This window comes from Erpetoichthys calabaricus, chromosome 17 (genome assembly GCF_900747795.2).
Source record: "Erpetoichthys calabaricus chromosome 17, fErpCal1.3, whole genome shotgun sequence".
NCBI classification, from domain to species: Eukaryota; Metazoa; Chordata; class Cladistia; order Polypteriformes; family Polypteridae; genus Erpetoichthys; species Erpetoichthys calabaricus.
Window position 1 is genome coordinate 17983290 of NC_041410.2, and position 27940 is coordinate 18011229.

At 39.5% G+C, this 27940-nt stretch overlaps 1 protein-coding gene across 4 annotated transcripts in view; it reads right to left on the bottom strand.

Annotated features, from left to right (window-relative positions):
- rab27a (RAB27A, member RAS oncogene family) overlaps positions 1-27940 on the bottom strand; it is a 71339-nt gene that overhangs the window by 20384 nt on the left and 23015 nt on the right. For 3 of the 4 annotated variants that reach the window (XM_028823700.2, XM_028823696.2, XM_028823698.2), the window contains one exon: positions 18273-18385. The exons of the other annotated variant lie outside the window; for it this stretch is intronic. The gene's annotated coding sequence lies outside the window, so the exon portion shown is untranslated. The remainder of the gene's footprint in view (positions 1-18272; positions 18386-27940) is intronic. 4 annotated transcript variants of the gene reach the window in all.

Here is a 27940-nt window from a genome sequence, read left to right on the forward strand (position 1 = left end):
AAAAATGATTTGGAGGTAACAAGCTAATTTATGTAAACCCAAATAATGGACATTAAAACAGTGATGACGAGGAGGATGCCAGTCAGGCCTGGTAGGCCCAAACGTGTTGTGAGGGTCTGCTGGGAATGTCTGGCAGAGTCCCCTGTCAGAAGTAGCTTCAACTCCCACCTCCGGCAGAACTTCGACCACTTCCCAAGGGAGGTGGGGGCCATTGAGTCCGAATGGGCCATGTTCCGTGTCTCTATTGTTGAGGTGGCTAACTGGAGTTGTGGCCGTAAGGTGGTCGGTGCCTGTCGTGGCGGCAATCCCCGAACCCATTGGTGGACACCGGCGGCGAGTGATGGCGTCAACCTGAAGGAGTCCTACAGGACCCTTTTGTCCTGTGGGACTCTGGTGGCAGCTAATAGGTACCGGCAGGCCAAGTGGAATGCAGCTTCGGTGGTTGCTGAGGCACAAACTCAGGCGTGAGAGGAGTTTGGGGAGGCCATGGAGAACGACTTTCGGATGGCTTCGAGGAGATTCTGGTCCACCATCCGGCATCTCAGGAGGGGGAACCAGTGCAGTGTCAACACTGTATATGGTGGGGATGGTGCGCTGCTGACCTCGACTCGGGACGTTGTGGGTTGGTGGGGGGGGGGGGGGGGGGGGGGGGGGGGGGGGGGGGGGGGGGGGGGGGGGCACTAACATGCCTTCCAATGAGGGAGCAGAGCCTGGGGACTCAGAGGTGGGCTCCCCCATATCTGGGACTGAAGTCACCTAGGTGGTCAAAAAACTCCTTGGTGGCAGGGCCCCGGGGGTGGATGAGATACGCTCCAAGTTCCTCAAGGCTCTGGATGTTGTAGGACTGTCTTGGTTGACACACCTCTGCAACATCGCATAGACATCAGGGACAGTGCCTCTGGATTGGCAGACCGAGGTGGTGTGTTCCAACTACAGAGGGATCACACTCCTCAGCCTCCCTGGAAAAGTCTATTCAGGGGTCCTGAGGAGGAGGGTCCATCAGATAGTCGAACCTCAGATTCAGGAGGAACAGTGTGGTTTTCGTCCTGGTCGCAGAATAGTGGACCAGCTCTACACCCTTGGCAGGGTCCTGAAGTGTGCATGGGAGTTTGCCCAATCAGTCTACATGTGTTTTGTGGACTTGGAAAAGGCGTTCAACTGTGTTCCTTGGGGAATCCTGTGGGGTGGTACTCCGAGACTATGGGGTACCGGACCCCCTGATAAGGGCTGTTCAGTCCCTATACAACCGGTGTTAGAGCTTGGTCCGCATTGCCGGCAGTAAGTCGAACCCGTTTCCAGTGAGAGTTGGACTCCGCCAGGGCTGCCCTTTGTCACCAATTCTGTTCATAACTTTTACGGACAGAATTTCTAGGTGCAGCCAGGGTGTTGACGGGGTCCAGTTTATTGGGCTCAGGATTGGGTCACTGCTTTTTGCAGATGATGTTGTCCTGTTTGCTTCATCAGGCCGTGATCTTCAGCTCTCTCTGGATTGGTTCGCAGCCGAGTGTGAAGCGGCTGGGATGGGAATTAGCACCTCCAAATCCGAGACCATGGTCCTCAGCCGGAAAAAGGTGGAGTGCCCTCTCAGGGTTGGGAGCGAGATCCTGCCCCAAGTGGAGGAGTTCAAGTATCTCAGGGTCTTGTTCACGAGTGAGGGAAGAATGGAGCGTGAGATCGACAGGCGGATTGGTGCAGAGTCCACAGTGATGCGGGCTCTGCATCGGTCTGTCATGGTGAAAAAGGAGCTGAGTCATAAGGCAAAGCTCTCAATTTACCAGTCGATCTACACTCCTACCCTAACCTATGGTCATGAGCTGTGGGTAGTGATCAAAAGAACGAGATCGCGAATACAAGCGGTTGAAATGAGTTTCCTCCGCAGGGTGTCTGGGCTTTCCCTTAAAGATAGGGTGAGAAGCTCAGTCATCCGGGAGGGGCTCAGAGTAGAGCCGCTGTTCCTCCGCATCGAGAGGAGTCAGATGAGGTGGCTCCGGCATCTGATCAGGATGCCTCCTGGACGCCTCCCTGGTGAGTTGTTCCTGGCACGTCTAACCGGGAGGAGGCTCTGGGGAAGACCCAGTACACGCTGGAGGGACTATGTCTCTCGACTGGCCTGGGAACGCCTTGGGATTCTCCCAGAAGAGCTAGAAGAAGTGGCCGGGGAGAGGGAAGTCTGGGCATCTCTGCTCAAGCTGCTGCCCCAACAACCCGATCTCTGATAAGCGGAGGAGGATGGATGGATGGTAATAATTTAAACCCACTTTTCAAGAGAGGTTGATGTTGAAAAACATTGAAAATTATATTAACCACATTATATCAACTTCCGACAGTAGGAAAGAAAAAAGCCAACTATACACTACATGACTCCTTTTGAACTGAGTAGCAAAGAACTAAATGTCTTTTGAGAACTCTCATTTACAACTTCCTTCTTGATTGACAGGTTTACAGTATGATCCATATCCAAGTGCTCCTCCTTTAAATGGTCCTTCATCTGTGCAAGTTTTCTTTATATTCAGAAAAACAAATATTTAACAGAAGAACACACTTGTGCAATCGCATTAGACAAACTGTAGTATAAGGCATGATGGTTTAGTCCTAGGCTAGGCTTTCTTTTGTGAAACAATAAAGGGCGATTCCACAAAGTCGTGACTCAACACTATGATACATCATCAGGACATGACTGGCTAAGTTTCATGGTGTGTCCTGTTACAGAAGTGACTGTTAATCTTATTGAAGGTATGCAGAATGAATCATACAATGTATTTGTAGTCCATCAGGTTGTATTTACAAAACAGCGTGCAGTGAAGACCTCAACAACAAAATGGGTTAGAGATTGAAAAAGAATAGGCTCTAACACACACTGCATGCATGTGAATGACACTTAGGCTCAAGCAGACATTTTCAGCAAGGAACTAATGAACCTTGGCTTTTCTGTATAAAATACTTAAAGTGGGGTAAGACAGATACCTGGGCTGACCACTAAGCAACATTTCATATTTTTGACAGAAACAAGGATGAATAACAACATTCTCCAAAATACTTAATTCTGGATCAAAGAAGCTAAGGACCCTGTCTCAGCAACATCTGGAGCATGATACTAATTAAACTTTCATAGGATTGCAGGGCCTATTTACACACACAGCCATAATTTTTAGGAAGATATTTTTAAAAACACTTTAGCCTTTTAAAGCTGGCAGGCATGGAATACAGTATATTAATATATTGAATGATATCATCCTGTTCAAATTTTACATACTAAAAAAGGTCTAAAAATGGACCACATGTAGATTAGTTGGTGAAAAGAACCTGCTACTGTACTTGTTCACTGTCTGCCTAATGCTGTTACAACCAAAGTATATACAATACATGGGAACCAATGTTGCTGATTTTACTTCATTATTAACACAAGGGACAATTCTTTATTTCATAATTCCTCCTTTGCCCATGACTCTAATTTTAGGCACACCAAAACACTATTATAATTAAAAAAGTATTTCCATAATAGGCAAAAAACAACTGCTGATTAAGAACCTGGCCTTGGAAAACAAAGTAGTCACAATGTTTACCCAAGGTCAGGGTTGGAAAACAGTGACTCAAAATGCTAATACATCGACAATTCCTCTGTCCATGCAGTTTTCTGCTTATCCAAGTTAGGGTCATGGAGAACCAGGACTTGTACAGCTGCACCAGTTGCAAGATACAATTCAGCAGGACACACTAACAACCCTCACTCACACCAGAGCCAATACAGAGCTCTCAATCAATGGATAAGTAATGCAAGTACATATGAAAATAAATTTGCACTGAACTCAGTTTAAATAATTTTGAACAAGCTGAAAAGTTGGTATTGAAATTTGTAATTGCACTTTATCTGATATTTCCTGCACAAGAAGAGCATTTCTGGAACAGTCTCATTCTTCTACAGAATGGGCAGGATCAACACCAATCACGCTCCCACAACTCCAACCATACTACCCAAAAATCTCTGCATAAATTCATTTTCACTGAAAAAATGTAACATCATTGTTGTCTCATAACCTCAAGATACTGGATTTGAATCCCACCCACAGTTGCAATTTCTGCAATTTGCACATTCACGCCATGTCTGCATGGAATTGTCTCTGTTCATGCCCAATTCCTCCCATGGTCCAATATGCAATAGACTGGCACCACATTTAGGATTTGTTCCTCTCTTAGGACCTACTGTGCACACTAGGTGGTGCCCCAGCTCCCCAAACACCCAACACAAGCAGACACAGATACAAGTTAAAAGCACAAAGTGTCTTAATTGTGGGAAACTCTTAGAACCATGTTCAATATGTATAACTGCCTGATCTTGAAACTTATTCTCTTTTCTTTATCTTAAATAACTACCTTACCTCAAACCTCTAGGTAAATGAATAAAATGTTTTTAGTACCACCTCTACTCCTATAGGAATTCATGTTCCTTTGTGTGATTTGTTTTCTGTCATGAGGGCAAGTCTCACTTGCAAGTGTTATGCAGTTACACCAACATTCATTTAAAATCATTCAGGATGTGGAAACTACCCACTTTGTTTGAGTTCACCAATGTATGCAGGTACCATATCTCTACCATGTCTTTCTTATAGTATTGTTGAGCACACAGAGCGTTTGCTCAAGGTCAAAGGTCTATTAAAGCTAAAACAACATTTAATTGTAAACATTCAGAATAATTATGACAGATGGAAAGGTAAACAACTGGAATATAAAGCTCAAACAGATAATTACAAAATAATACCATAAAACCCACACATAAAATACATTTTATAGTTTGTTTGTTTTTTTTTTTTTTTTGAAAAAAAAAAAAACAACTCCAAAGACTGGGCTGTATGAGTGGTTTGCATGAATTGAAATGCTATCAAAACAGACAAGAATACATCTTAAAAAAATGAACAAAGTTAAAAGACTTGCTTTACTTTCTGTTGTGTTGTAATGCTTTACTTGGTATATTTGTACAGTCCGTAATGTGCCTTATGGGTAATGAACTATGGACAATAATTAATACATGTATTAATTGTAATGCATAAAATAATTGTTTAATAAAAGGACAATATTATGGGGCAATAGATACAAAAGCTGACCTTAAGCAATTGGACTTTGGCTCAGTATCTGGCTATGGGGACTTCTTTTTTGTCAGTGAAAGAGAGTCCTCATAGTATGAAAATATACTTTTATTTTGACTGGCAACAATAAATCTGCCCTTTGTGCATTAGAGTATCCTGTGATTGGGTTCCACATACAGTACATTTGATTTCTGCATTGCACCTGCTGCGGACACCTACCATCATAGGATGGCAGTGCCAATCTTGGAAAAAGCAACTATCGGTATGATTAAATGTGCACAGACTGATGACTGGACAGATAGACAGCATTCTGTAAACATCTTATAAACATTACAAAAAGTTTAATACAACACCCAAAATATCAAAGAGCAGGGAAACTGGCCTCAAAATCTCTCACTGGTTTCCTAACAATGTTAATTTACCATTATTTTGATTCTGTTAAATTAGAGGAAATTGGTTCACATAGAGCACATTACTCCTACCGTACAAACCCTGGGCAGTAGTATCATTTCCTTAATCCAGCAATCTAACATTTAACATTTTCTTGAAAAGCAGAATTATATCAAATGAATTTTGTCCCCTGTAAAGCCATTTTCTTCAGGTGCCTATTTGTTTTCATGCCCTCAGTTCTTGCAAGGTGAGATTTACCTAGTAATAAACAGGAATCCGAGTGACTTATTCCACAAATAAAAATGATCACTGACATAATAAATGTATTTGTTTGGGAAGTGGAATGAAACAGAAGTAAAACGATCATCTGATTTTCATGAATTTAAATTTTTTCTCCTGAATTTCAACAGGCATTTTCTATTATTTTTATTATTTCTATAGTATTTTTTTTCTTCGTCGTCTTTCATATCCATGCAGCCAAATGGCTTCGTTCCTGATAATGATTATTAAATTCAACCTATAAAAAAGTGTTACATTTGAACTTAAAGACATACATTTGCAGCCAATTGGCAAATATGATTTCCACACTGATCTGCAAAAGTGGGTTGTGAAATAAATATAATGAACAGAAATCTTTAATACATTTACCAAAATTTTTCTTTAATGCTACACTTGGTTCTCTTACTATATCTTGCAACGCTTTGGCTGATCAAAATGTATTATATAGTCTGTTCCTCATGCATCATAATCTGCTTGCTTCCAAGAGTTGGTAATACTATACAGTAATCCCTCGCTACTTCGCGGTTCACTTTTCGCGGATTCACGACTTCGCGGATTTTATATGTAAGCATATCTAAATACATAACGCGGATTTTTCGCTGCTTCGCGGGTTTCAGCGGACAATGGGTCTGTTTACTTGCTTCCTCAGTTGGTTTGCCCAGTTGATTTCATACAAGATATGCTATTGGTGGATGGCTGAGAAGCTACCCAATCAGAGCACGCAGTTAAGTTCCTGTGTGCTGCTGATTAGCTCAGCAACGGAGTGTTGCATTAACCAGGAAGTCTCATCTCACTCATTCATCAGTAACGTGCTAATGCTTCAGGGGCTGTGTCCAAGCACCAACAGAAGATGCAAATGATTGCAGAAAAGGTAAAAGTTTTGGATATGTTGAAGGAAGGGAACAGCTACACCGCTGCAGGACATCGATTCTCTTTATTTAAAAAGGAGGAAAAGCATATAAGATCTACGGCCGCAGTGTCCTTTAACCAGGGTGCAAAACGAGTTGCAAGTGGACGTGATAAGGCAGTAGTCTGGATGGAATCTGCTTTAGGAATCTTTGCAACAAGGTCGACGACGTCATGACCGCCTACAAACTGCTACGTGTACTTCGCTATACAGTAAGTGTAAACTTATCTACCGATTTCATATTGCTTAGCAGTTGTCCCTGTTTTTAATAGAGTAAATGGTGGGTTGTAAACAATACAGGGAGGGTTTAAAAACGTCCAAATACACGTTAAATCAGGCATGTGCAACCTTGACAGGACTATGGGCCGGATTAGAAAGTAGAAAGATTACGCGGGCCGGAGTACTTCAGGATATATATGTATTTCTGAAAATCGAAAATGCAAGAAGGCCAAAAAAAAAACAACAAATATTTATTAATATATTATTTAATAAAAACTCTTTATTAATGCGACGATTGAGATTGCACGGTGGTCACAAGCTTATCAATATTAGGAGATATTGTGGACGTGGAAACTCGCAACGTGTTTTCTAGGTGCTCATCAGTAATTCGCGTCCTGGTTTTGGATTTTACAAAGTTCATCCTTGAAAAAAGTTGCTCGCATTTATAGGTGCTGCCAAATAGAGTCATTCTTTTCTGAGCAAAAGCTGTGAGCTTTGGAAACTTGTCACGTGGGAAATAGTTTTTATAAAAGTCAAGTAATTCAATATCATTGAATTTTGATTTCAGGACAAGGTTCTCTTGTAGTTCAATTAATTCCATTTGCAATGAAAGTGGAGCTAGTTCGACATCAACATCAAATGGACAAGAGAAAATTTGCAAGTTTGCTTCTTGATTTTTAAAATCACGGAACCTAGTGTTGAATTCTCCACTCAATGAATTTAATTCATTCGCAAACGATTCACAATCAAAATCTTCGTGGTTCGCAAGTATGGTAAAATGATAAGTATTGCTTTCCCAGAGTCGAAGCTTATTTTGAAATGATTTTATGTGTCCATAAAGCTCATGAATCATTTGTCCCTGAGTTTGTAATTTAGCATTAAGTTCATTTAGATGTGTTGTTAGGTCGACAAGAAATGCAAGATCACACAGCCAGGGTTTGTTTTCTAGCTCAGGAATAGGTTTTCCTTTCATGTCCATGAAAAGAGATACCTCATTTCTCAAATCATAAAAACGTTTCAACATTTTTCCCTTGCTAAGCCAACGCACTTCACAATAAAATGTAAGATCTTCATGATCAGAAAGAACATCAGCCAGAAATTCTTGAAATTGGCGGTGATTTAGCGCCCTGGATTTAATGAAGTTTATACATGCAGTTATTGTGCCCATCACATGTGCAAATTTAACTAATTTTGCACATAAGTTTTGCTGGTGTATAATGCAATGCAATACCGACAAATCTTCGGTACTGATTTTGTTACTTGATAATTCGGTTTTTATTTGGGCAACAACTCCGATGTTTGGTCCAATCATCGATGGAGCTCCATCGGTGGATATTCCGCATAACTTTTCCCACTTTAAATCAAATACAGTAAAAACAGTTTTTACTTCCTGGAAAATGTCTTCACCCCTTGTTGTATTCTTCATTGGTTGGAGAGCAAGCAATTCTTCCGTACAATTGAAGCTAGCGTCAACTCCGCGAATAAATATAGCCAATTGAGCGGTATCGTTGGAGTCTGTACTCTCATCAAGAGCAATGGAAAATGCTTCAAATTTTGATGCAATATTTTTAATGCTTAATTTTATGTCACTGGCCATTTCGTCGATTCGTCGGGTTATTGTCCAACGAGAAAGACTTATCTTTTCCATTTCATGGCTTTTCTCTGGACACAGAACATTCGTGACTGCAGTAAGGCATTCCTTGACAAACTCGCCTTCAGAATATGGTTTTGAGTGCTTCGCAATTTTTTCGCTAACAATAAAACTTGCACGAACAATATTGTCAGCTACATCAGTATGTTTGCGGAATAACATCTGTTGTGCCGATACACATTTTTTCAAATTTTGTATCTTATCTGTTCTTAGTTTACCTTTGTAACTGTTGTAATTAGCGTGTTTTGTATTGTAGTGTCTTTTTAAATTGTATTCCTTTAAAACTGAAATACTTTCCAAGCATATCAAACAAAGAGGTTTTTCTTTCTGCATTATAAAAAAATAATCGTCAGTCCATTTCTCTTGAAATGTACGACTCTCAGCGTCCACTTTTCTCTTCTTTGTTGAAGCCATCTTAATTAGGGTTTGATCAAAAATTCACAAGTATTTGTAAGTATTGAAATGTAGGCCGATATAGCGTGAAACTCGAAACAACATGCAGATAGGTACAGCACTAGCAAAAACCATGAAAAGACTGCGCTATGCTACACACGACAGCAGAGCAGAGAGATGCAGCAGACTCAACGACTACGTGACTACGAGCTCTTGCACACTTTAAACGTGCGACAGTTCCGGACGTGCCGTAAAAGAGGGGGAAGCACAATATAAAGTACAGTGGACCCTTGACTTACGAACTCAATTCGTTCGCGAGGGCTGGTTGTAACTCCAGTTGGTTGTAAGTCAAGACTATTTTTCCCATAAGAAATAATGGAAATACCCATAATGCGGTCCGAACCTCCCACTGCAACACTTACTTAACCTTTTCATAATAAAAAAAGGGTTGTATAATGTGCATAATTTACCAAAACACCAATAATTTTTCTAATGTACTAACCAAAAAGTAATAAAAAGTGCCTAGCCTACCAGAAACAACAATTTCATACTGTACTCACCATTTAATTTGACATCTTTGGGCTGCAGGAAGGGAGGAGGATGATAATGAAACTGAAGGCTTTTTAAAGGCTTTCTTTAACTTGCGCTCAGGCATTTGCAATCATTTCAATAGCTTCTTTTGCGTTAATTTTAATCTCCTCCTGCCTACAAGTTATTCTGACGAGAATTTTTCTCAGCATTTCCTTGCGATGATACAAGGAACTGTTTCTGAACCCCCCCCCCCCCCCCACTCCCCCCACTCCCCCCACTCCCCACTCAATGGGAACGACATGCTGAAGTGCGTCCTGAAGCGCGATTGCCGCGACTGTGGAAGCTTGCTTGTCCATTGCCGGGCATGGATATCACATGCATATCACCCATCGATATCTTTTCTGTTTGCTTTGGCTGAGAGACTCAGCACAGCTTTAAGCCGGCTGTTGCCCCAGCAACAGATAAACAGTCTTCCATACGGAGTTTGGACTTCGGCATGTCTTCTAGTTGGGGGAGGTCCCAAGAGAGTTTACAAACCTGACATTTTATTGAATGAGTGCCGCATTAATAGGAATGTTTCTGTTTGTTTACAATCGCGCAAGCGGATACACGTGACCACATTCAGGTCGTAACGCAAGATGTTGGTCGTAAATCAAAATAAAAATTTTGGTCGTAAATCAAGTTGTTCGCATGTCAAGCCGGTCGTATATCAAGGGTCGACTGTACTTCAGAAAGCACTGGCTGCATCATACTATCAAAAATAATCCAACAATACCACAAGAACAAACAGGCATCACCAAGAGGGTTAATGGGCCAGATTCAATGATATTTGGAAAAGTCGTCGCGGGCCGTATAAAATCAGTACGCGGGCCGGATTTGGCCCGCGGGCTGTAGGTTGCACATGCCTGCGTTAAATAATTAAATAAATATAGTGTCCCTACTTCGCGGAAATTCAGTTATCGCGGTCGGCCTTGGAACCTATCTCCCGCGATAAGTGAGGGATTACTGTATTTCATACCCTGCTTTTACTTGGAGATGAAGAACAGATTCAGCTGTGGCTACATTGGTTTGTAGAAGGGGCCATTTTTGCTGGTACTTCCTTCATTTACTGGTACTGTATATTAATACTAGTTTGCTGCTTCTTTCTTCTGACCATACAATGATGGAAAATGCCTCTGCAAAAAGGAACAAATAGCCACGAATTTTAAACAAAACCTGAGGTAAGACATACCAATGCTTCCAATATTGAGCTCTCTGATACTTTTTCTTTACCTTCTTTTCTTTTGTACAATTTATAATTATATTTTCCTGGTGCAGATGCTATATCTTTGCTTTTCAAGTTATAAATTTCATTCATAGCTTTTACTTATCAAACAGTACTTATGGAATGACGATGTGTTCACATGTTAGGAGCTTTCTTAGTTACCTTTTGCAACTTGCCATAATATTTTTTTATTTATATAATGTTGGGATGGACCAGTGCCCTGTCCAGGGTTTTTCCTGCTCTGCACCCTAAGCTAGCTGGGATAGGCTTCGGCCTCCCTGCCCCAACTGACCCAGGTCTGGATTGAGTGGGTTAGGAAATGACATGATATTTATATAGCACCCTTCTCATGCTTAAAGTGTGTCACAAAAATGAACAACAGAGCATACACAACATTGGAAACAATATTAGCAAAAAACACAAAATAAAGCTTTGAAAGAGAATAAGAGAAGCCAGAATAAAAATTTTAAAAATATACAAAATACTATAAGAAAACCATGAACAAATAACATGTAAGCACTTGATGTCTCACTTTAGAGGAGTGTCAGCAAAATCAATAGACGACCATAAAAAGGCACACTAAGACTTGGATCACTCGAATATCTACCTTACTATACAGATTTTATATAAAATGCAATTTTATGTTTGTAACTTGAACTAGGCAAAATATAAAACTACTTTTTACACATTTGCACAACCAAATCATCTTACAATAGGAAACTTTGCTATTATTTACCTGTATTAGAGTACAGGGAAGTAGTAATTTGTTCAGTGCACACAGCAAGTTGGAGGCAAAGAATGAACTGGCAACCTTGTAATTTCAAGGCCATTTTCTCTAGCCATTACATCACACTGCCTGCTTTAGGCAGAACTGGATTGCTGAATAGTAAAATGAATGTGCAACTGGAATATGAAAATTTGTCAATAAACAAATTAAATTTATTTCGTCCACCTACTTTCTATACCCACTTTTTCTAATTAACAGTAAGCCGATTCCAACTGTCAGGGGTCAAAAGCAATTCATTCACGTCTTTTCTGACACATTTTGGAACTGCCGTGTAATTGAAAATACAACAACAAGGAAACTTTAAAAAGATAAGGGTGTTTACTACAGAAGAGTGTCAAAAGTAAAAGAAAGGAAATCCATCTATTAAAAAATAAAAAACGATCATGTAACGAGAAAAGCAGCATAAGAAAATGAAGGGAAGAATACTGTATTAACATGATGGTAGTTGGAGACCATAACGCAAAACAGGAACCAGCTCTAGATGGGGCAGCAGTTGCAGAAAGATATTTGAATACATTTTTCCTAATCAACTCAGCAAGACTTTTAAACATTTAAAATAAGAATCCTACTCAGGAAAACAATCAAGGGTGTATGTGTGCAAGAGTCAAGGCCCAAATGAATGTTGAAGTGATGTTAAAATGAGTTTTTGTAACATATTGGTTAACATTTTACAGACCATTTCTTCTTCAAGACTTAGTAAAGTATGTTGAAAATAAAGAGAGGAAGTGACAGCAATACTGATTACAGGAGAGATACTGGATAGCCAACTTCCTTTTTCATTTTTCCATATTTAAAAAAACAGGCTTAATAAACACTTCAGTTTTTAATGCCCCACACCACTCTGACTAACAAAGATACAAAAAGGCAATTTACCTAAAAAGCAGGAATCACTAAATGTAACATTGCAATTTTGAAAACTCTAAAACAGACAGTGGTCTGAAACAGAAAAAAACTGTTATAAGACTTAATGTGGTTGCAGGTCTATTATAATAACCATTCATTTTATTGTGCCTGCCTTAGTATTTATCTGTAAACTATTAGCATGTTCTCACATGGGGAGGATTACTATTTTGTGCTGAATGCTATAAGGGATGAGCTCTGGCTTCCTACAACTTTTAATCAAATTGATTAAGAGTACAGATGTGTGCCATTTTTAGTAGTATGCACAAACCTGTGCTCTGTTACACTCATTACTAGCCATGTAACATTCAAATGTCAAGTGCATGCCAAATCTCAAAGTGTGCCCAATAAAATTAGGTAGACTGTGATCATCTAATGCAGGGGTCCTCAATCACGATCCTGGAGGGCTGCAATGGCTATTGGCTTTCATTTCAGCCAGTTTTTGAATTAGACCTCAATCGGTCTCTCTCTTTGCTGATAATGGAATTTGGTGTCTAACTACCTTATTAGCACTGTCACTCATCAAAGACAAATATTTTAGTTACATTGTAGATCAGAGGTCTTTAATTATGGTCCTGGAGGTCCATAGTGGCTGCAGGTTTTCACTTCAACCAATTTCTTAATTAGAACCCATTTATTGACTGCGAAAGCAAAATGTTTTTGGGCTTAATTTTAGATATCTTGCCCGTTATAATACAAAACCCTCAATTGCTTATTTTAGTTTTTAGCAGCTGCATTTAAATTTTAATTGTTGCCTGTTTTCTTGCTCCCAACCTACCTACCTGTTTTCTTAACCAGACATTAGTTAAATGAAATGGAGATAACCAATAAACCAGCAGCTCTCCAGCCAATGTGCTTCCTTCTAAATCTGTGCATATGTATCATGAAGTATCTGTGTTAAAAATGTTTAGAAATAAAAGACAGGGGAACTGGAAGGACCATTAAGTTTAAACCTGTTCTGGTCCACAAAACACATGGTTAATGTTTTTAGAGTAGGAAACTCTACAGTGCAATTAAAACTTCTCTTAGATGAATGAAAGCACTGACAATCCAAGTTAAATAGTTACCGGTAAATACCCAGTTTCATTATCAGCAAGGACTGAAACTAGTTGGAAGGAAAAGGACCCTGATTGAGGACCCCTGATTTAACAAAACTGATGAGAAACACAAATATGGGTACATCCTCTTGAATATTTATACAGAGGAAATGATCAGAAGGTTCTGAAGGTATAACACCTTTGAGATGATATTCTTTACAGTAAGCAGACATACAAAATAAACAGACTGTTCAGTAAAGATATAATCAAAATTTTATTTCTACACACTATAATATTTACAGTGGACACATTGGCAAATTCCACTTAATTATCTTTAACCCCCATACAAATCCACCCAACCTGAACATAAATCATAAAAACTATTAGCACTTTTACAAACAGCTAGATGACAGCTAGAAATTAGTAATACATTTAACATTTATAAAAACACCCCCTTTCTAAATAGTTAGTAATTAACCTCCACCTTGAGCTGCACACCAGAAAACTAACATTTGCTGCCCGTTATCAGGCTCTTTCTATTTGTAGAGTGTCAACCTGTTATCTGGACACACAAAGAATAGAAACAGAGCTCAGATATCTGCTTCAGACCCATAACCATTTAAGACACCACAAGAAATATCATTTCACAAGACAATATTGGGGTCAACTAGCAAGGGTATTCTCTACTAGCAAGGTCCGATTTTTGAGGACATAAGCTACTGGGAATAAACACAATATATATAAAAATGCATTTTTAGTTTTGCATGTAAATTCTGCAGTGTCTTGTGTAATAGTTTAAATGTGTCATTTTTATTGCTCATGCAAAATGACTTTAGCCTCTCTCTTTTTTTTTTTTTTTTTTTTTTTTTTTTTAAATGGTACAGTACTCAAAAGCAAAGCATTTGGCAGTTTAGATTTTTAAAAGTCCTCTGCCATATTTTAGCACTGAAGGTTAATACCTAAAATAGAAGTGAATAGCATTTTAGATCACTTACAAATCTGATACAGATATGAAACAATAACAGGAAAATACATATTTATGAAATAGTTTTAGAAAAAATGGACATATCTACTTAAATGACAAAAATGTAGACACTGTTCCTCAAAAAAATTCAACCAAATACACCATCATAGATGGGCATGACAAGCTCCTGCCCTAAATGACTCTGAATTGTGGTCAGCAAGCTCAGAAAATAAGTGGATCAATAATCAGAAATGTTTTAATTAAAATTAAAAAAAAATAGGAGGGTGACGCAAGTGTTGGAAAACCTGATGCATTTAGTTTTTTCTACCAATATTTTGCTTGTTCTGTCTGCTCAACAAGTTTACAGTAAGTAAGCAGATTACTTAGTTCAAATATCACTTATGGAATGCCACTCTAGCACTGGTGGCTTGGATCAAATCCCAGGCCCATTCAGTGTTTATTGATAGCTTACACTGTGTCTGTAGCTCTGTCTACTGTTTTTACTCCAACTCATCAAAGAAGGGAAAGTTGGAATGATTGGTGATGCTGAACTAGCCTGGTGTTAGTGTGGCTGGGTGCATTAGAGCTCACTATGATGGGTGGGCATCAGTTTCTGAACTTTTCCCCAAACTGTGCCTGATGCTGCAAGGATTGTGCATGACACCACAGCCCTAAGCTTTTAGTGATAATTTGATCTAAAAAAGCAAGCATAAAACAGATATTTTGTATAAAAAGAGAATAAAATAAATTTGGAATTGCAGGAAAACCTTGATTCTATTTTATCCACTTTTTTGAACTTGCTGTCCTTGCTCAACGTGCTTGCACAAAAATAAGCAGAGACTGTAAATAACTTCTTACTGACTTCTGTTATGACAACCAGTTCAGCAGCATACATGACCTTATCTTGTTTGCAGCAACCAATCACTAAGGAGGCCTAAATGCTACGATGCAACTTAAATCAGACAGTCATTTAGTAACATCTTGTTACGCACTATTTACAAAAATTCAAATGTAGTGTTGTAGTATAAGGAGTACATGAAGGTGGAATGACACATGGTAGTCTAAGAGGGTGTGAGAAAAAGAATATCACAGACACTGTAAGCAGTCTTTACCTCATAATGGTAACAATGTGACAGTTAGTTCTTTGCCAAACTATCTATCGGACACATCCCTGTAACAGATCACAACTGTAGCACCATTAAGGATGTGACTGGACCTGCTTACTGTAATAGTTTTTGGTTTTATCCACGACTACAGTCTTGGCTGCTTGCCCAGTTATTTGACGGCACTGGGTAGACAACTGCCTAGAGTAAGTTGGAAGCTTCTTTGATACAATGGACAACAGGCCACAGGAATTTTAGCTTTGTCCAAGAAAGCATGTCATACCTGAATTTGCTTCTCCCTTTTCTGTTGCCATTTTGTATATTTGTCATCTACTGCATTTTTACATGCATGTCTTTATGTTTTATTTGCTCATTTTTATTTTGTCTCATCCCAGCTGTTTCTCCTCCAGAGCCCTGGATCTACACAACTGGCCTGTATTTACAGCTAAATCCTCACAACAGTTCCCTGAAGTCCATCCATCCATCCATCCATTTTCCAACCCGCTGAATCTGAACACAGGGTCACAGGGGTCTGCTGGAGCCAATCCCAGCCAACACAGGGCACAAGGCAGGAACCAATCCCGGGCAGGGTGCCAACCCACCGCAGTCCCTGAAGTCTTGTACTTTATTATTAAGTTAGGTGGCTTCATTCCAGTCAGAGGTTGTGTATTTTAAAGCAGAGGTTTACTGACCAAGATGTATTACACTGGATTTCAACAGAAAATTGTGGAGTGCAAGATAGCACATCTAAATAACTGGCCACATTTAATTTTGCCCCAAACTGTAAAAGTTAATCAGAGACAGCATGACACTCTGCTGTTTCAATGGTATACCAAGTTGTGTTGCAAAAGTTCAACGTTGTATTGTTACATATGGAAAAATAAGGAATTTAACAACATGTTGTATGAATATAAACTTTTTTTTTTATTTCAAAGAGCAAGTGGCACTTATTTATACAGTAAATACTAAGTAATGTATGCCTTTTATTCTTAAATCTGAATACTTATCATGGGTGGGTGGGGGGATGCTCCACATATTTATTTCTTCAAATTACCTAATCCAATGTGAGGGTCATAGGGGGTCTCAGCAGCACAGAAGACAGAAACCAAACAGGGAAAGGATTTCAGTCTGTCGAAAGTTCAGTCATATACACACTTAGATTCACTTATTCAAGGGTGGTTTAGAGTGGCCAATCAACCTACCTTGCACAGAAAGTACCAAAAAAAAAAAAATTGTTCTTTAAACAGCAAGCAGGCAAACTGTCAGTTTGATACTTGTGAAATCTTGCTAGAATCTTCCAAAAGTACACATCTAGTTTGGCTTAGAAGCAAAAAAATGCAGACATATTTTAAACCAATGGATTCTAGGCTAGCAGGTTTCACCAAAGATGACAGGAGGAAGACAATAGGATTTAGAATGAAAGAAATGATGGAATTCAGGTATCCACCCTGGGCAAGAGTCCAAAACTAATTACGGTTACTGCTATAAAAAAAAAAAGTATGCAATGGATGAAATGCTCACTGATTTGGACAGGGAAGTGAAATGCAGTTCAAATAAACCTATGCTCCTTATTACTAGGTGCAACCCCAAAAACAACAAAACACACACAAGCACAGTTGATTTGTGAATAAAAGCAGTTGCGTCATTCGCTTTACATTTTCTTTTTTTGTTTTTATTTTAGGTGATGTCAATCCCGTTAAGTGTCAAAGCACTGCATGTATTGCGCTGTATACAAAAAAATAATTATTAAATGTGGTTGATTATAAGCATAGGCACACAAGTATAAACATAAGCAAACGCACAATGTGAAAAACAGATACTGAGGTAATAAACTTTGACTCACTGAGGCCCTAGAACTGAATTATATGGGTTCAGAAAATAATCTTGTCACTTTAACTCTTACGACCATAAGCTCTAACTACTACATAGTTTAAGGTAAATGACTTAACAGACAAACTGTTCTGCTGTCAATGCCAAAAACAATCTGACAGCAGTTGTATACGAAGCAAAACGTAATGTTGTCAATGGATATAAATTACTCATTTAACCTGCCTGAGCACAGTCAAAAAAAAAAAAAGTTTGGAAGTAAAATAAAAAAACAGAGCAAAATTGTATTATGTGGAATAAAAAAAGATTACTGTATATTCTCCTCTCCCAATTGTGTGGCAGATGGGGCTCAACAGTACAGATGCAGAATCATCCATCACTTTAGACTAAGCACACTAAAGAGATTTTACTTAAGAAATCTCTACGCCTCTAACATTTTTCAGTGCTAACAACTGTAACAAGTAACATTTTGGTTGAAAGATTCATCTATGTGCGCACACACACACACACACAGAGAAAATATACCTATGGAATGTGTACTGTAGGTAAAGTAAAAGGATACGTATTAACAGTTGCACAATATTCTAAACTGCCAGGGGATGGTTCTTGCTAAAGAAAAAAAATAGGTTGGTTGCTTGATTGTTTAACATTTCTGAAATGTTTAAGAAAATCACTTTCTTAATTAAAATCTAAAGGTAAATACTTCATAGAAAATATTTTTATTATAACATCATAAATTGCGTGGGATTTGATTTGAAGGAGCTTATAATACTTCAATACAAACATACAACATAAGGAAAACAGTAATCATTATGAAGGGCGGCTGCTGTAGAAGTCTTTATATTTGTCTGGGAGTGATGGGAATTAGCAGACACAGTTTTCCAAAATATGCAATTATGTTAGAGCTAATCATTTATAAAAATAATATGTCTAACTTACCTTAAAGGATAAAAAAAACACACTGTTTAGGATTAGTTTCAATGAAGGACTTCCAATTCGTCATGCAGCAATGTTACCAGCAGTCATCAATCCATTGAGATGTTTTCTTAAATCTAAAAACAGATCCAAATTCTGTATTATTCAAGATGGTTAACAGTGCAAGTTCCCGTTTTAAAATAAAAAAACAGAATTATTATTAATGTCTTCTATTTTTTTTCCCCAGACGTAGCATGTAAAACATGCACATGAAACGCACAACGCCCTCAACTAATAAGTATCAGCAGCTACTCATGTGGTCTCTCTTGCAGGTCAGGTGATTGCAGACTTCGACAAAGCCAGGCATACAATTAAATATCCATGTCTCCCTTTTAAGTAGGGTCTCCTCTCAAACTTGCTCTTCTAGTGTGTTCTGCATTTTTTCCCACTTTCCAATAGTAGGTGGCAGAAACCAAACCAACCTGTTGGCTAAGTGAATGAATGCTTCAGAGATTAAAGGGCTTTTAAGTAAAAGTTCATTGCACAACTGATCTCTCAGTCCTAAAAATGGGAAAGAAAATCCTTAACACAGTTGTTTAAAAAAAAAAAAAAAAAAACTGGTATAAACTGGTAGGAAGAAAGGAAAAATCAAAGCAGCTCATTTGACACGTTTGAAATACTGATTTTTTTTTGATTTTTTTTTTAAAATATTCAACTCTCAGAAGTCAATGATCACTGACACAACAGAGTGTTACGGTTCAGGCGTCTATTTCACTTTCACTTATATGGACAGTAGAATTTGTGCGTGTGTGTGTTTTGTAAAGCACCTTTGTGATTGTTTTTTCTGTGTAAAAACCTCTACAAAATAAAGATCAAAAAATAATGACATTTCAGAATGCCATTATTAAAAAGTGGAAAAAAGGGGGAGGAAGCAAGGTGGCTTGAATTCATGCAAGAATGTGGCACGCCCTGTGAGGACTGACATGAAACCAGAAAAAAAACAAAAAAACTGTAGGACATTTATTATAAATCAGGAAAAATAAGTGAGCATAATTGACTTTATTTTTACAGTTTCAGTTAACTACTCTATACAGGCCTGCTAGTAGGTTTTCTTCTCTCTGTCAGTCTCCCTGCTATTCTGCAAATGTCTATCCTTAAAATGCTCTTTGGTTTACTTTACTGAATCTTAGGTTGTTCCCATGCATACAACAGTCTAAATATCAAGATCGATGGCAGTATTTAAATTCTTGTCAAGATGTCCATGTCAGGGTCAGGACAGTACCAAAATGAGGACCACAACTGGAGAAAAGCGCCACCCGGAGGACCCTAAAGTGTAACATTGTGATTTCTTGTCCAAAACTTTTTCAAGGTCCAGTGTTATATACTACATCTTCATATGTCCCTGTGAACAGACAGCTTATAAAAGGCATTGAATGAACTCTGTCCACTCTATAATCATTCTGGGAAGACGAGTATGCACAGAAAAACAGGTTGGACATATTTTTGGTGGTATATTTTGCAGTTCTGTTGTGACTGTAGATAGACTCCCTTTTTGGAACTAAATTCCTACATGGTTTTCCATAAACATGGTATGACTGGGAATACTGCACCTGCCCCATGGGTGTGGAAAGCAGCTGCCATTCTTCACTCAATCATTCCCAAATATTTTACATTTATATTAGCCTAACTCTGATTTACCAGTTTACACAGGATTTAATGCTTGTTCTGCCATGAAGAGGAGGCAGTAATTATGAAAATAATTATAGAAGGATGGATGACGGGCAGTCATGAACAAAACAACAATCAAGCATCTAAAGCCAGAAAAATCAGAATGAACCACAAATCAAAGATCAAAAAGACATAAAACAGACTTGTAAGCAGAAGAAATTAATGCACAAACCAAAATAAATCTATTGAAATAACTAGCTACATTATGAGGCACTTGTTTTTAAAAACAAAATCTTGAACATTAGGAGTAGCACACCGCCATCTTTAAATACCACTTGATTGATTACTTCTGGACATCACAGCAACCAAAATGTGCAACAACAATGTGGTGCTGTATACAATATGGTGGGATGATCCAAAAACAATATTCATGATGGTGACACCCATGATAAACAAAATGTCAGTAAAATGTAAAATAAACAACTGTAAAATACTAGATGGTCATAAAAATTAAATATACAGTAAGATATAAAAACAAGAACTATAATATAAACATTTCCAAAATCTCAACAATACAAGGTGCCCTGATAAATCTTTATCTAAAGTTGCTTCCTTTAAGATACTCCTATGATGTGTACACTAGCAATGTCTTAAACTGTATATTTTGTCAAAGAACAATACTTTACTAATTCCATAAACAGACAGTTATCATGTTTGCACTGAACAGGCAATATTCTCTAGATAAGGTTGCTTTTATAATGATGATCAACAAGGAAACAGGCCAAAACTGGGCAAAAACATGGCATTAAAGGCCAGTCTCAGGTTACCTTTTATCAAGCAAAAACATTATTTGAGATGACACTCAACATCACAGGAAACCCACAACAAATACTCTTTACATCTATTGAACTTTACAAGAAGGTTATGCCTTACATACAAATAAAGGACATTGCTAGCTTTTGACAAAAACTGAAAACTGACCTCAAAGCATTTAATTTAATTTTTTATTTTGAAAAGTGCTTTTGGCAGAGGGTAAGGTCCCTTGCACATATTTATAAATACAAATCATTAAACTGTATTAACTATACAGTAATCCCTCGCTATATCGCGCTTCGCCTTTCGCGGCTTCACTCCATCGCGGATTATATATGTAAGCATATTTAAATATATATCGCGGATTTTTTGCTGGTTCGCGGATTTCTGCGGACAATGGGTCTTTTAATTTCTGGTACATGCTTCCTCAGTTGGTTTGCCCAGTTGATTTCATACAAGGGATGCTATTGGCAGATGGCTGAGAAGCTACCCAGCTTACTTTTCTCTGCGCTGACTTTCTCTGATCCTGACGTAGGGGGATTGAGCAGGGGGGCTGTTCGCACACCTAGACGATACGGACGCTCGTCTAAAAATGCTGAAAGATTATCTTCACGTTGCTATCTTTTGTGCAGCTGCTTCCTGAAACGACATGCTGCATGGTGCTTCGCATACTTAAAAGCTCGAAGGGCACGTATTGATTTATGATTGAAAAACAAACTCTGTCTCTCTCTATCTCTCTCTCTCTGCTCCTGACGGAGGGGGTGTGAGCTGCCGCCTTCACCAGCTTTGTGCCGTGGTGCTTCGCATACTTAAAAGCCAAACAGCCCTATTGATTTGTTTGCTTTTCTCTATCTCTGTGACATGATCTGCTCCTGACGCGCACTCCTTTGAAGAGGAAGATATGTTTGCATTGTTTTAATTGTGAGACGGAACTGTCATCTCTGTCTTGTCATGGAGCACAGTTTAAACTTTTGAAAAAGAGACAAATGTTTGTTTGCAGTGTTTGAATAACGTTCCTGTCTCTCTACAACCTCCTGTGTTTCTGCGCAAATCTGTGACCCAAGCATGACAATATAAAAATAACCATATACACATATGGTTTCTACTTCGCGGATTTTCTTATTTCGCGGGTGGCTCTGGAACGCAACCCCCGTGATGGAGGAGGGATTACTGTACATTAAAACCACATTAATCTTAATGATTAACATAAACAAATCATGACAATATAAATTCTTGTTAATAATATTAAAGTGTCTTCTATACATTAAGCATAGGGTCTGACACCTTCAGTATCAGTTTCTCCCTTTTAAAATAATACAGAGCTTCAAGTAATTTCTCATAACCCATGTCACTAGTTACTATAAATTTTATGTTGTTTAACACAAAGATCATGGAGCCTCATGCAAAAGCATTTTAAGTGTTACGTTATAGAAGAAGGTTATAGCCCCAGGGAGACGGGTATGAAATCTCACGTTAGATAGACAGAACTTTTTATTTGTCCACAGGGGGAAAATTTGGCTTTTTACAGCTCTTCAAATAAATAAATACATAAACAGGTTGATAAATAAATAAAATTAATTAATTAATTAATTAATTACACACACACTTTGGTCTGAACACACATCAGAATGACTAGAAAACAAGAAAATTAAAAAGAAAGAAAAGTTCTGACTTGGCTGTCAGTCACAGGAAGGCATTATGCAGACATATTATTGTTGGTATAAAGGAGCCCCAGTAGCATTTCTCCACACTTCTGCCAAATAATTCTCTGTCTGAAAGTCCTCAATGTCAGTGAGTCCGAGAGAAGATGTGCAGCATTGCTCATAAGGACACTCATTTTGCTCAAATTTCTTTCCTCCTCTGCTACCTCCAGGGGGTCCAGAGTGTGTCCTATAGCTGAGCTTGCCCTTTTAATTAGCTTATTGATTTGGTGGGCCTCTCTTGAAGTGATGATACCAGCCTAGCATACCACAGCTTAGAACTTCACACTGGCCATCAGAGAGTTATAGAAGATGTGAAGGACCTCGCTTCCCACATTAAAGCAACACAGTCTCCTAAGAAAATAGAGTCTGCACTGTCCTTTCTTATGTAGTTTCTCCAGTCCAATCTTAATGTGGACCCCCAGGTACTTGTAGGAGTGCATCACCTCTACATCCACCCCATGAATTGTGACCAGACATGAAGGCTCTTCGGTGTGGTGAAACTCAATAGCCAGTTCCATGGTTTTGCTGATTTTAAGATACAGACAATTCTCAATTCACCAGGAAACAAAACAAAACACCACCTAACTCCTATACTCTGTCTCATCCCTTTTATGAATACTCCCCATAAGTGCAGAATCATCTGAAAATTTCTTCAAGGGACCTCAGAACAAAAACACACATACTGTAGGAGTGTCACTTGTGTGTGCTTTAGACTGAAGAGTTCCTGAACCTTGCCTGGGACACTTCTGGCATTCACCATCCAACAGAAGTATACAGTGGTGCTCTGCTGGACAAGGCTAGGGAAGAGTAGTATTTACAAGAAAGTAGGACTGGAAGCCTGGCCTTAACAATACAACGATAGCAAATTTAGAGTGAAGAGTTTCCAGAAAACTCTGTAGAGGTAGCGCTAGTTTGTCTCAGCTAAGGTCTTTGGACCCTTCATCCATTCTGACCTATTCTGGCTCCAGCCCAAAGTTAACCATATGGCAGTCATGTCTGGGTGAGGTTAGCAAGTTACAAAGAATGTACACTCCTTTTGGAGTGGTCAAACATTGTGGCTTATAGACACTAACTCTGGTTTGTTTAGGGTTTTTAGATTTTCTGCCTGTTAGAGGATGCCCTCCGTTTACTGTTGTGATTAACTGTGCCCATTTTGTAATTTTTACCTTGTGGTTTAATTAATATTTATTATTCATCATCTACGATAATAATATGCATTCTCATTATGCCACCTTTTACATATTTACTTTTAAATCTATCACACTCAAACATGTTGCCTGCATCTTGCTGAAATAACATTGATCAGTGGGACACAAGTGGGCCGGCTCCCCTCTGAGCTTGGCTGGTCATACAAGCTACATTGAAAGGGTAGACAGACCACCCCAAATTCTGCAACTGTAACCAAAACACAACTATACACCTTGAATACACTTTACTCCACAAGGATAGCTCAATAAGGAGATAGATCACCAACATTACAGAAAGGTATTTTAAAAATAAAGGATACAAAGACAATTTAAAAATAATAAATCACTAAATAAGACAGTTTTACAGAAGCTCTAAAGCATAATGTTCATGTAGCCTCAGTAGGGATGCCAGCTGGACAGTGTTGCCCTAGAAACCTAATAAGGTGGGCAGAGTCAGATATATAACAGCCTGAGAGAAACCAGAGACAGACCCCTAAAAATACTCAATATACTAAAATAAACATAACCCCTGAAATAAATGTACACTAAAGGTTTACCATGCAATCATCAGTAGTTTGTATCTACCTGCCACCGCTCTAAAGGCAGATATTCAGAAACTGTGATATGTTTTGATGATTTTATCCAAAGCAGCTTTCATTCATTCATTCATCTTCCAAACCTGCTAAAATGTAATTCAGTCACCAAAGAGCTGGATCATTTTCCAGAAGCACTTCAACACAACTAATACTGAACAGGGTACCAGTCCATTGCATGGCTCAATCACAGAAACACTCACAAGGACCAACTTAGGATCTGTAAATTACCTAACACTGTAGTGAAAATGTGGGTATCACCCCAATTTGCCAGACTTTCTGTGACACACAACACCTGTTAAGAGAGTAGATTTATGTTGCATTCACATGCCATGGGGACTTTCAGAGTTTCCTCTTGTTACATCTCAACATTATCACCTTGAAACATTCATGTGAATTTCTGGTTGGACTTTTGGGAGAAAAACAACTCTGAGAACTCGGGTAGCATTGTTATCTCAGTATTGTCCTACTAGGAGCTCCCAATTCTAATGCCATTCACATTAAATTTGCAACTGACAAACTCATATTTTCCATTTGTCAGATAGTATATTAATGCAGCATTAGCAGAGAGGGAGAAAGACAACTGAATCTCCCTCCACCTGTATTCCTGAGTGAACACTAACACGAATGTCTTAAACACATTAGGTCAGCTTGGTCTCCACATGTCATCCGATAAGATACTCCTTCAGCAAAAAGGTGTCCAAAAAACATTAATTTCAAGCTCCAAAAGGGTCTTGGAACTGGACACCATGAAGTAGCTCTAAGATCCACTTCCTCTGGAGTCAGGGAAGAATAAGGAAAGGCTTACTTGAAAAACAGCACTTCGGCATCTAAACTAATGTGCCAGAAAGTGTTACGCTTTTCCTTGTGAAGTTATAAATGGCATGGAAAAGAGTAACAGCAGTATGAAGAAGACAATACCACACCATACCATGGACCGAGCACGACATGGCAAACGCAAAGAGTCCACTCCAACTCCAAGGCAAAATTCTCTAGCTTGCCTTGCCTTTGTTCAATCTTTTTATGTTGCACTTTGAGACTTACTGCTAATGTAAAGTGCCCCTATAAATAAAGTGCATTATTATTATTATTCTCTGAATGACTTCCAGCCTGTCGCTCTAACATCACATGTGATGAAGACCATGGAGCGGCTGCTGCTTCACCACCTGAGGCCACAGGTCCAACACGCCCTCGACCCTCTGTAGTTCGCATACCAGGAGAAGGTGGGAGCGGAAGATGCCATCATCTATATGCTACATCAATCCCTCTCCCACTTGGACAGAGGCAGTGGCGCTGTAAGAATTATGTTTCTAGACTTCTCTAGCGCCTTCAACACTATCCAACCTCTGCTCCTTAGGGACAAGCTGACAGATGGGAGTAGATTCATACCTGGTGGCATGGATCGTGGACTATCTTACAAACAGACCTCAGTATGTGCGTCTCGGGAATTGCAGATCTGACATTGTGGTCAGCAACACAGGAGCGCCGCAGGGGACTGTACTTTCTCCGGTCCTGTTCAGCCTATATACATCGGACTTCCAATATAACTCGGAGTCCTGCCACGTGCAAAAGTTTGCTGATGACACTGCTATCGTGGGCTGCATCAGGAGTGGGCAGGAGGAGGAGTATAGAAACCTCATCAAGGACTTTGATAAATGGTGCGACTTAAACCACCTACAAGTGAACACCAGTAAAACCAAGGAACTGGTGGTGGATTTTAGGAGACCCAGGCCCCTCATGGACCCCGTGATCATCAGAAGTGACTGTGTGCAGACCTATAAATACCTGGGAGTGCAGCTGGACGATAAATTAGACTGGACTGCCAATACTGATTCTCTGTGCAAGAAAGGACAGAGCCGCCTGTACTTTCTTAGAAGACTGGCATCCTTCAACATCTGCAGTAAGATGCTGCAGATGTTCTATCAGATGGTTGTGGCGAGTGCCCTCTTCTACGCAGTGGTGTGCTGGGGAGGCAGCATTAAGAAGAAGGCTGCCTCACGCCTGGACAAACTGGTGAGGAAGGCAGGCTCTATTGTTAGCATAGAGCTGGACGGTTTGACATCCGTAGCAGAACAACGGGCACTCAGCAGGCTCCTATCAATTATGGAGAATCCACTACATCCATTAAACAGTGTCATCTCCAGACAGAGGAGCAGTTTCAGCGACAGACTGCTGTCACTGTCCTGCTCCACTGACAGACTGAGAAGATCATTCCTCCCCCAAACTATGCGACTCTTCAATTCCACCAGAGGGGGTAAACGTTGAACATTATTCAAGTTATTGTCCGTTTTTTTATGTGCATTTTTTATTACTCTTTAATTTAATATTTTTTGCTGCTGGAGTATGTGAATTTCCCCCTGGGATTAATAAAGTATCTATCTATCTATTATTATTATCTATATATATGTAATTCACTAAGCCACCAGCGAGCAAGACACCCATGGAGCACGCAGGTTGGAGCCACGCCCACCAACACTAAGACCATTAGATACGACGACAACTCGCAGAGCCACACCCACCAACTCGGACGCAGCAACTCACAAAACACGGTGTCATTTGCGTTTGTCTCTGCTACAGTCCACATGCACCTCTGAGCCACGTTGACTTTTCATTATTCTTTTCGGTTACGACGCACGACCGCATCCACCATCGCAAACTGTTTTACATGCCATGGTCTTAGAGTTGGTGGGTGGGTCTCTGTGAGTTGTTCTTGCGAGCGGGCACATGACCAGGCAGTGTGTATGCTTCGAGAACGAGGGAGAACGCGGCAGGACCATCTAAGAAGAGGCATGTTTGTCGCGGATGTGAATCGCATATGCAGCATGTAAAACAGTTTGTCATGGATAATTTGTCTTTTACTTTTACACGAAGACAATTTTCTGTTAGATTTGCCTTTGCAATGAAGATATGCATGTACCTGCCAAAACCAGTTTTCAGTCACAAACAATGTTGCTCTCTCCAGAGTTCCATCTTTTCATTCACTTACTGTTGTATCCTCAAACCCACCCCTTTTAGACAACTGTGTCTTTCCGGAAGTGTTCAGCCATCAATAAATAATTATGCGGCGTATGCCTGCAGGAACACGTGCAGCGAGCGAGTCAGAGAGAGAGAGAGAGCGACACACACACATACAGGCGCGTGAGAGAGAGAGAGAGGGCTGGACGCATAAGAATAATAATACTTCATTACATTGATATAGTGGTGTTCTCAGTTTCAAAGCGCTATCCACACAGGGAGGAACCGGGAAGCGAACCCACAATCTTCCACAGTCTCCTTACTGCAAAGCAACAGCACTACTACAGTGCCACAAGGCAGTTAAAGAATGCACTGGGCTTGATTTTGTTTTCACTTCTGTTTACAGCGATCGGGTCGTAGCGTGCATTGTTGCAATGTTACTTTTCTTGGTGGCTTATTACATTATGGATGTTTCACATGTTCATTTTTTCCCCTGTGCTTAAAAGACATTAAAAAAAGTGTTTCTCAACTGTGACTCCGGAACAACTCAGTACGCAAGCTATATTAAGCGTCAACAATGACGACTCGCTACGCCTTAATGAACAAGTACTGACACTTATCCCTACCGACGAAGCAACTTCCATCGTCACAGACAATCCCGCTTTCAGTCACGGACAATTGCATGTTGCTCTCTCCAGAGGTCCATCTTTTCATTCACTCACAGTCGTATCCTCAAACCCACACCATCTGGACAACTGTGTCATTCAGGAAGT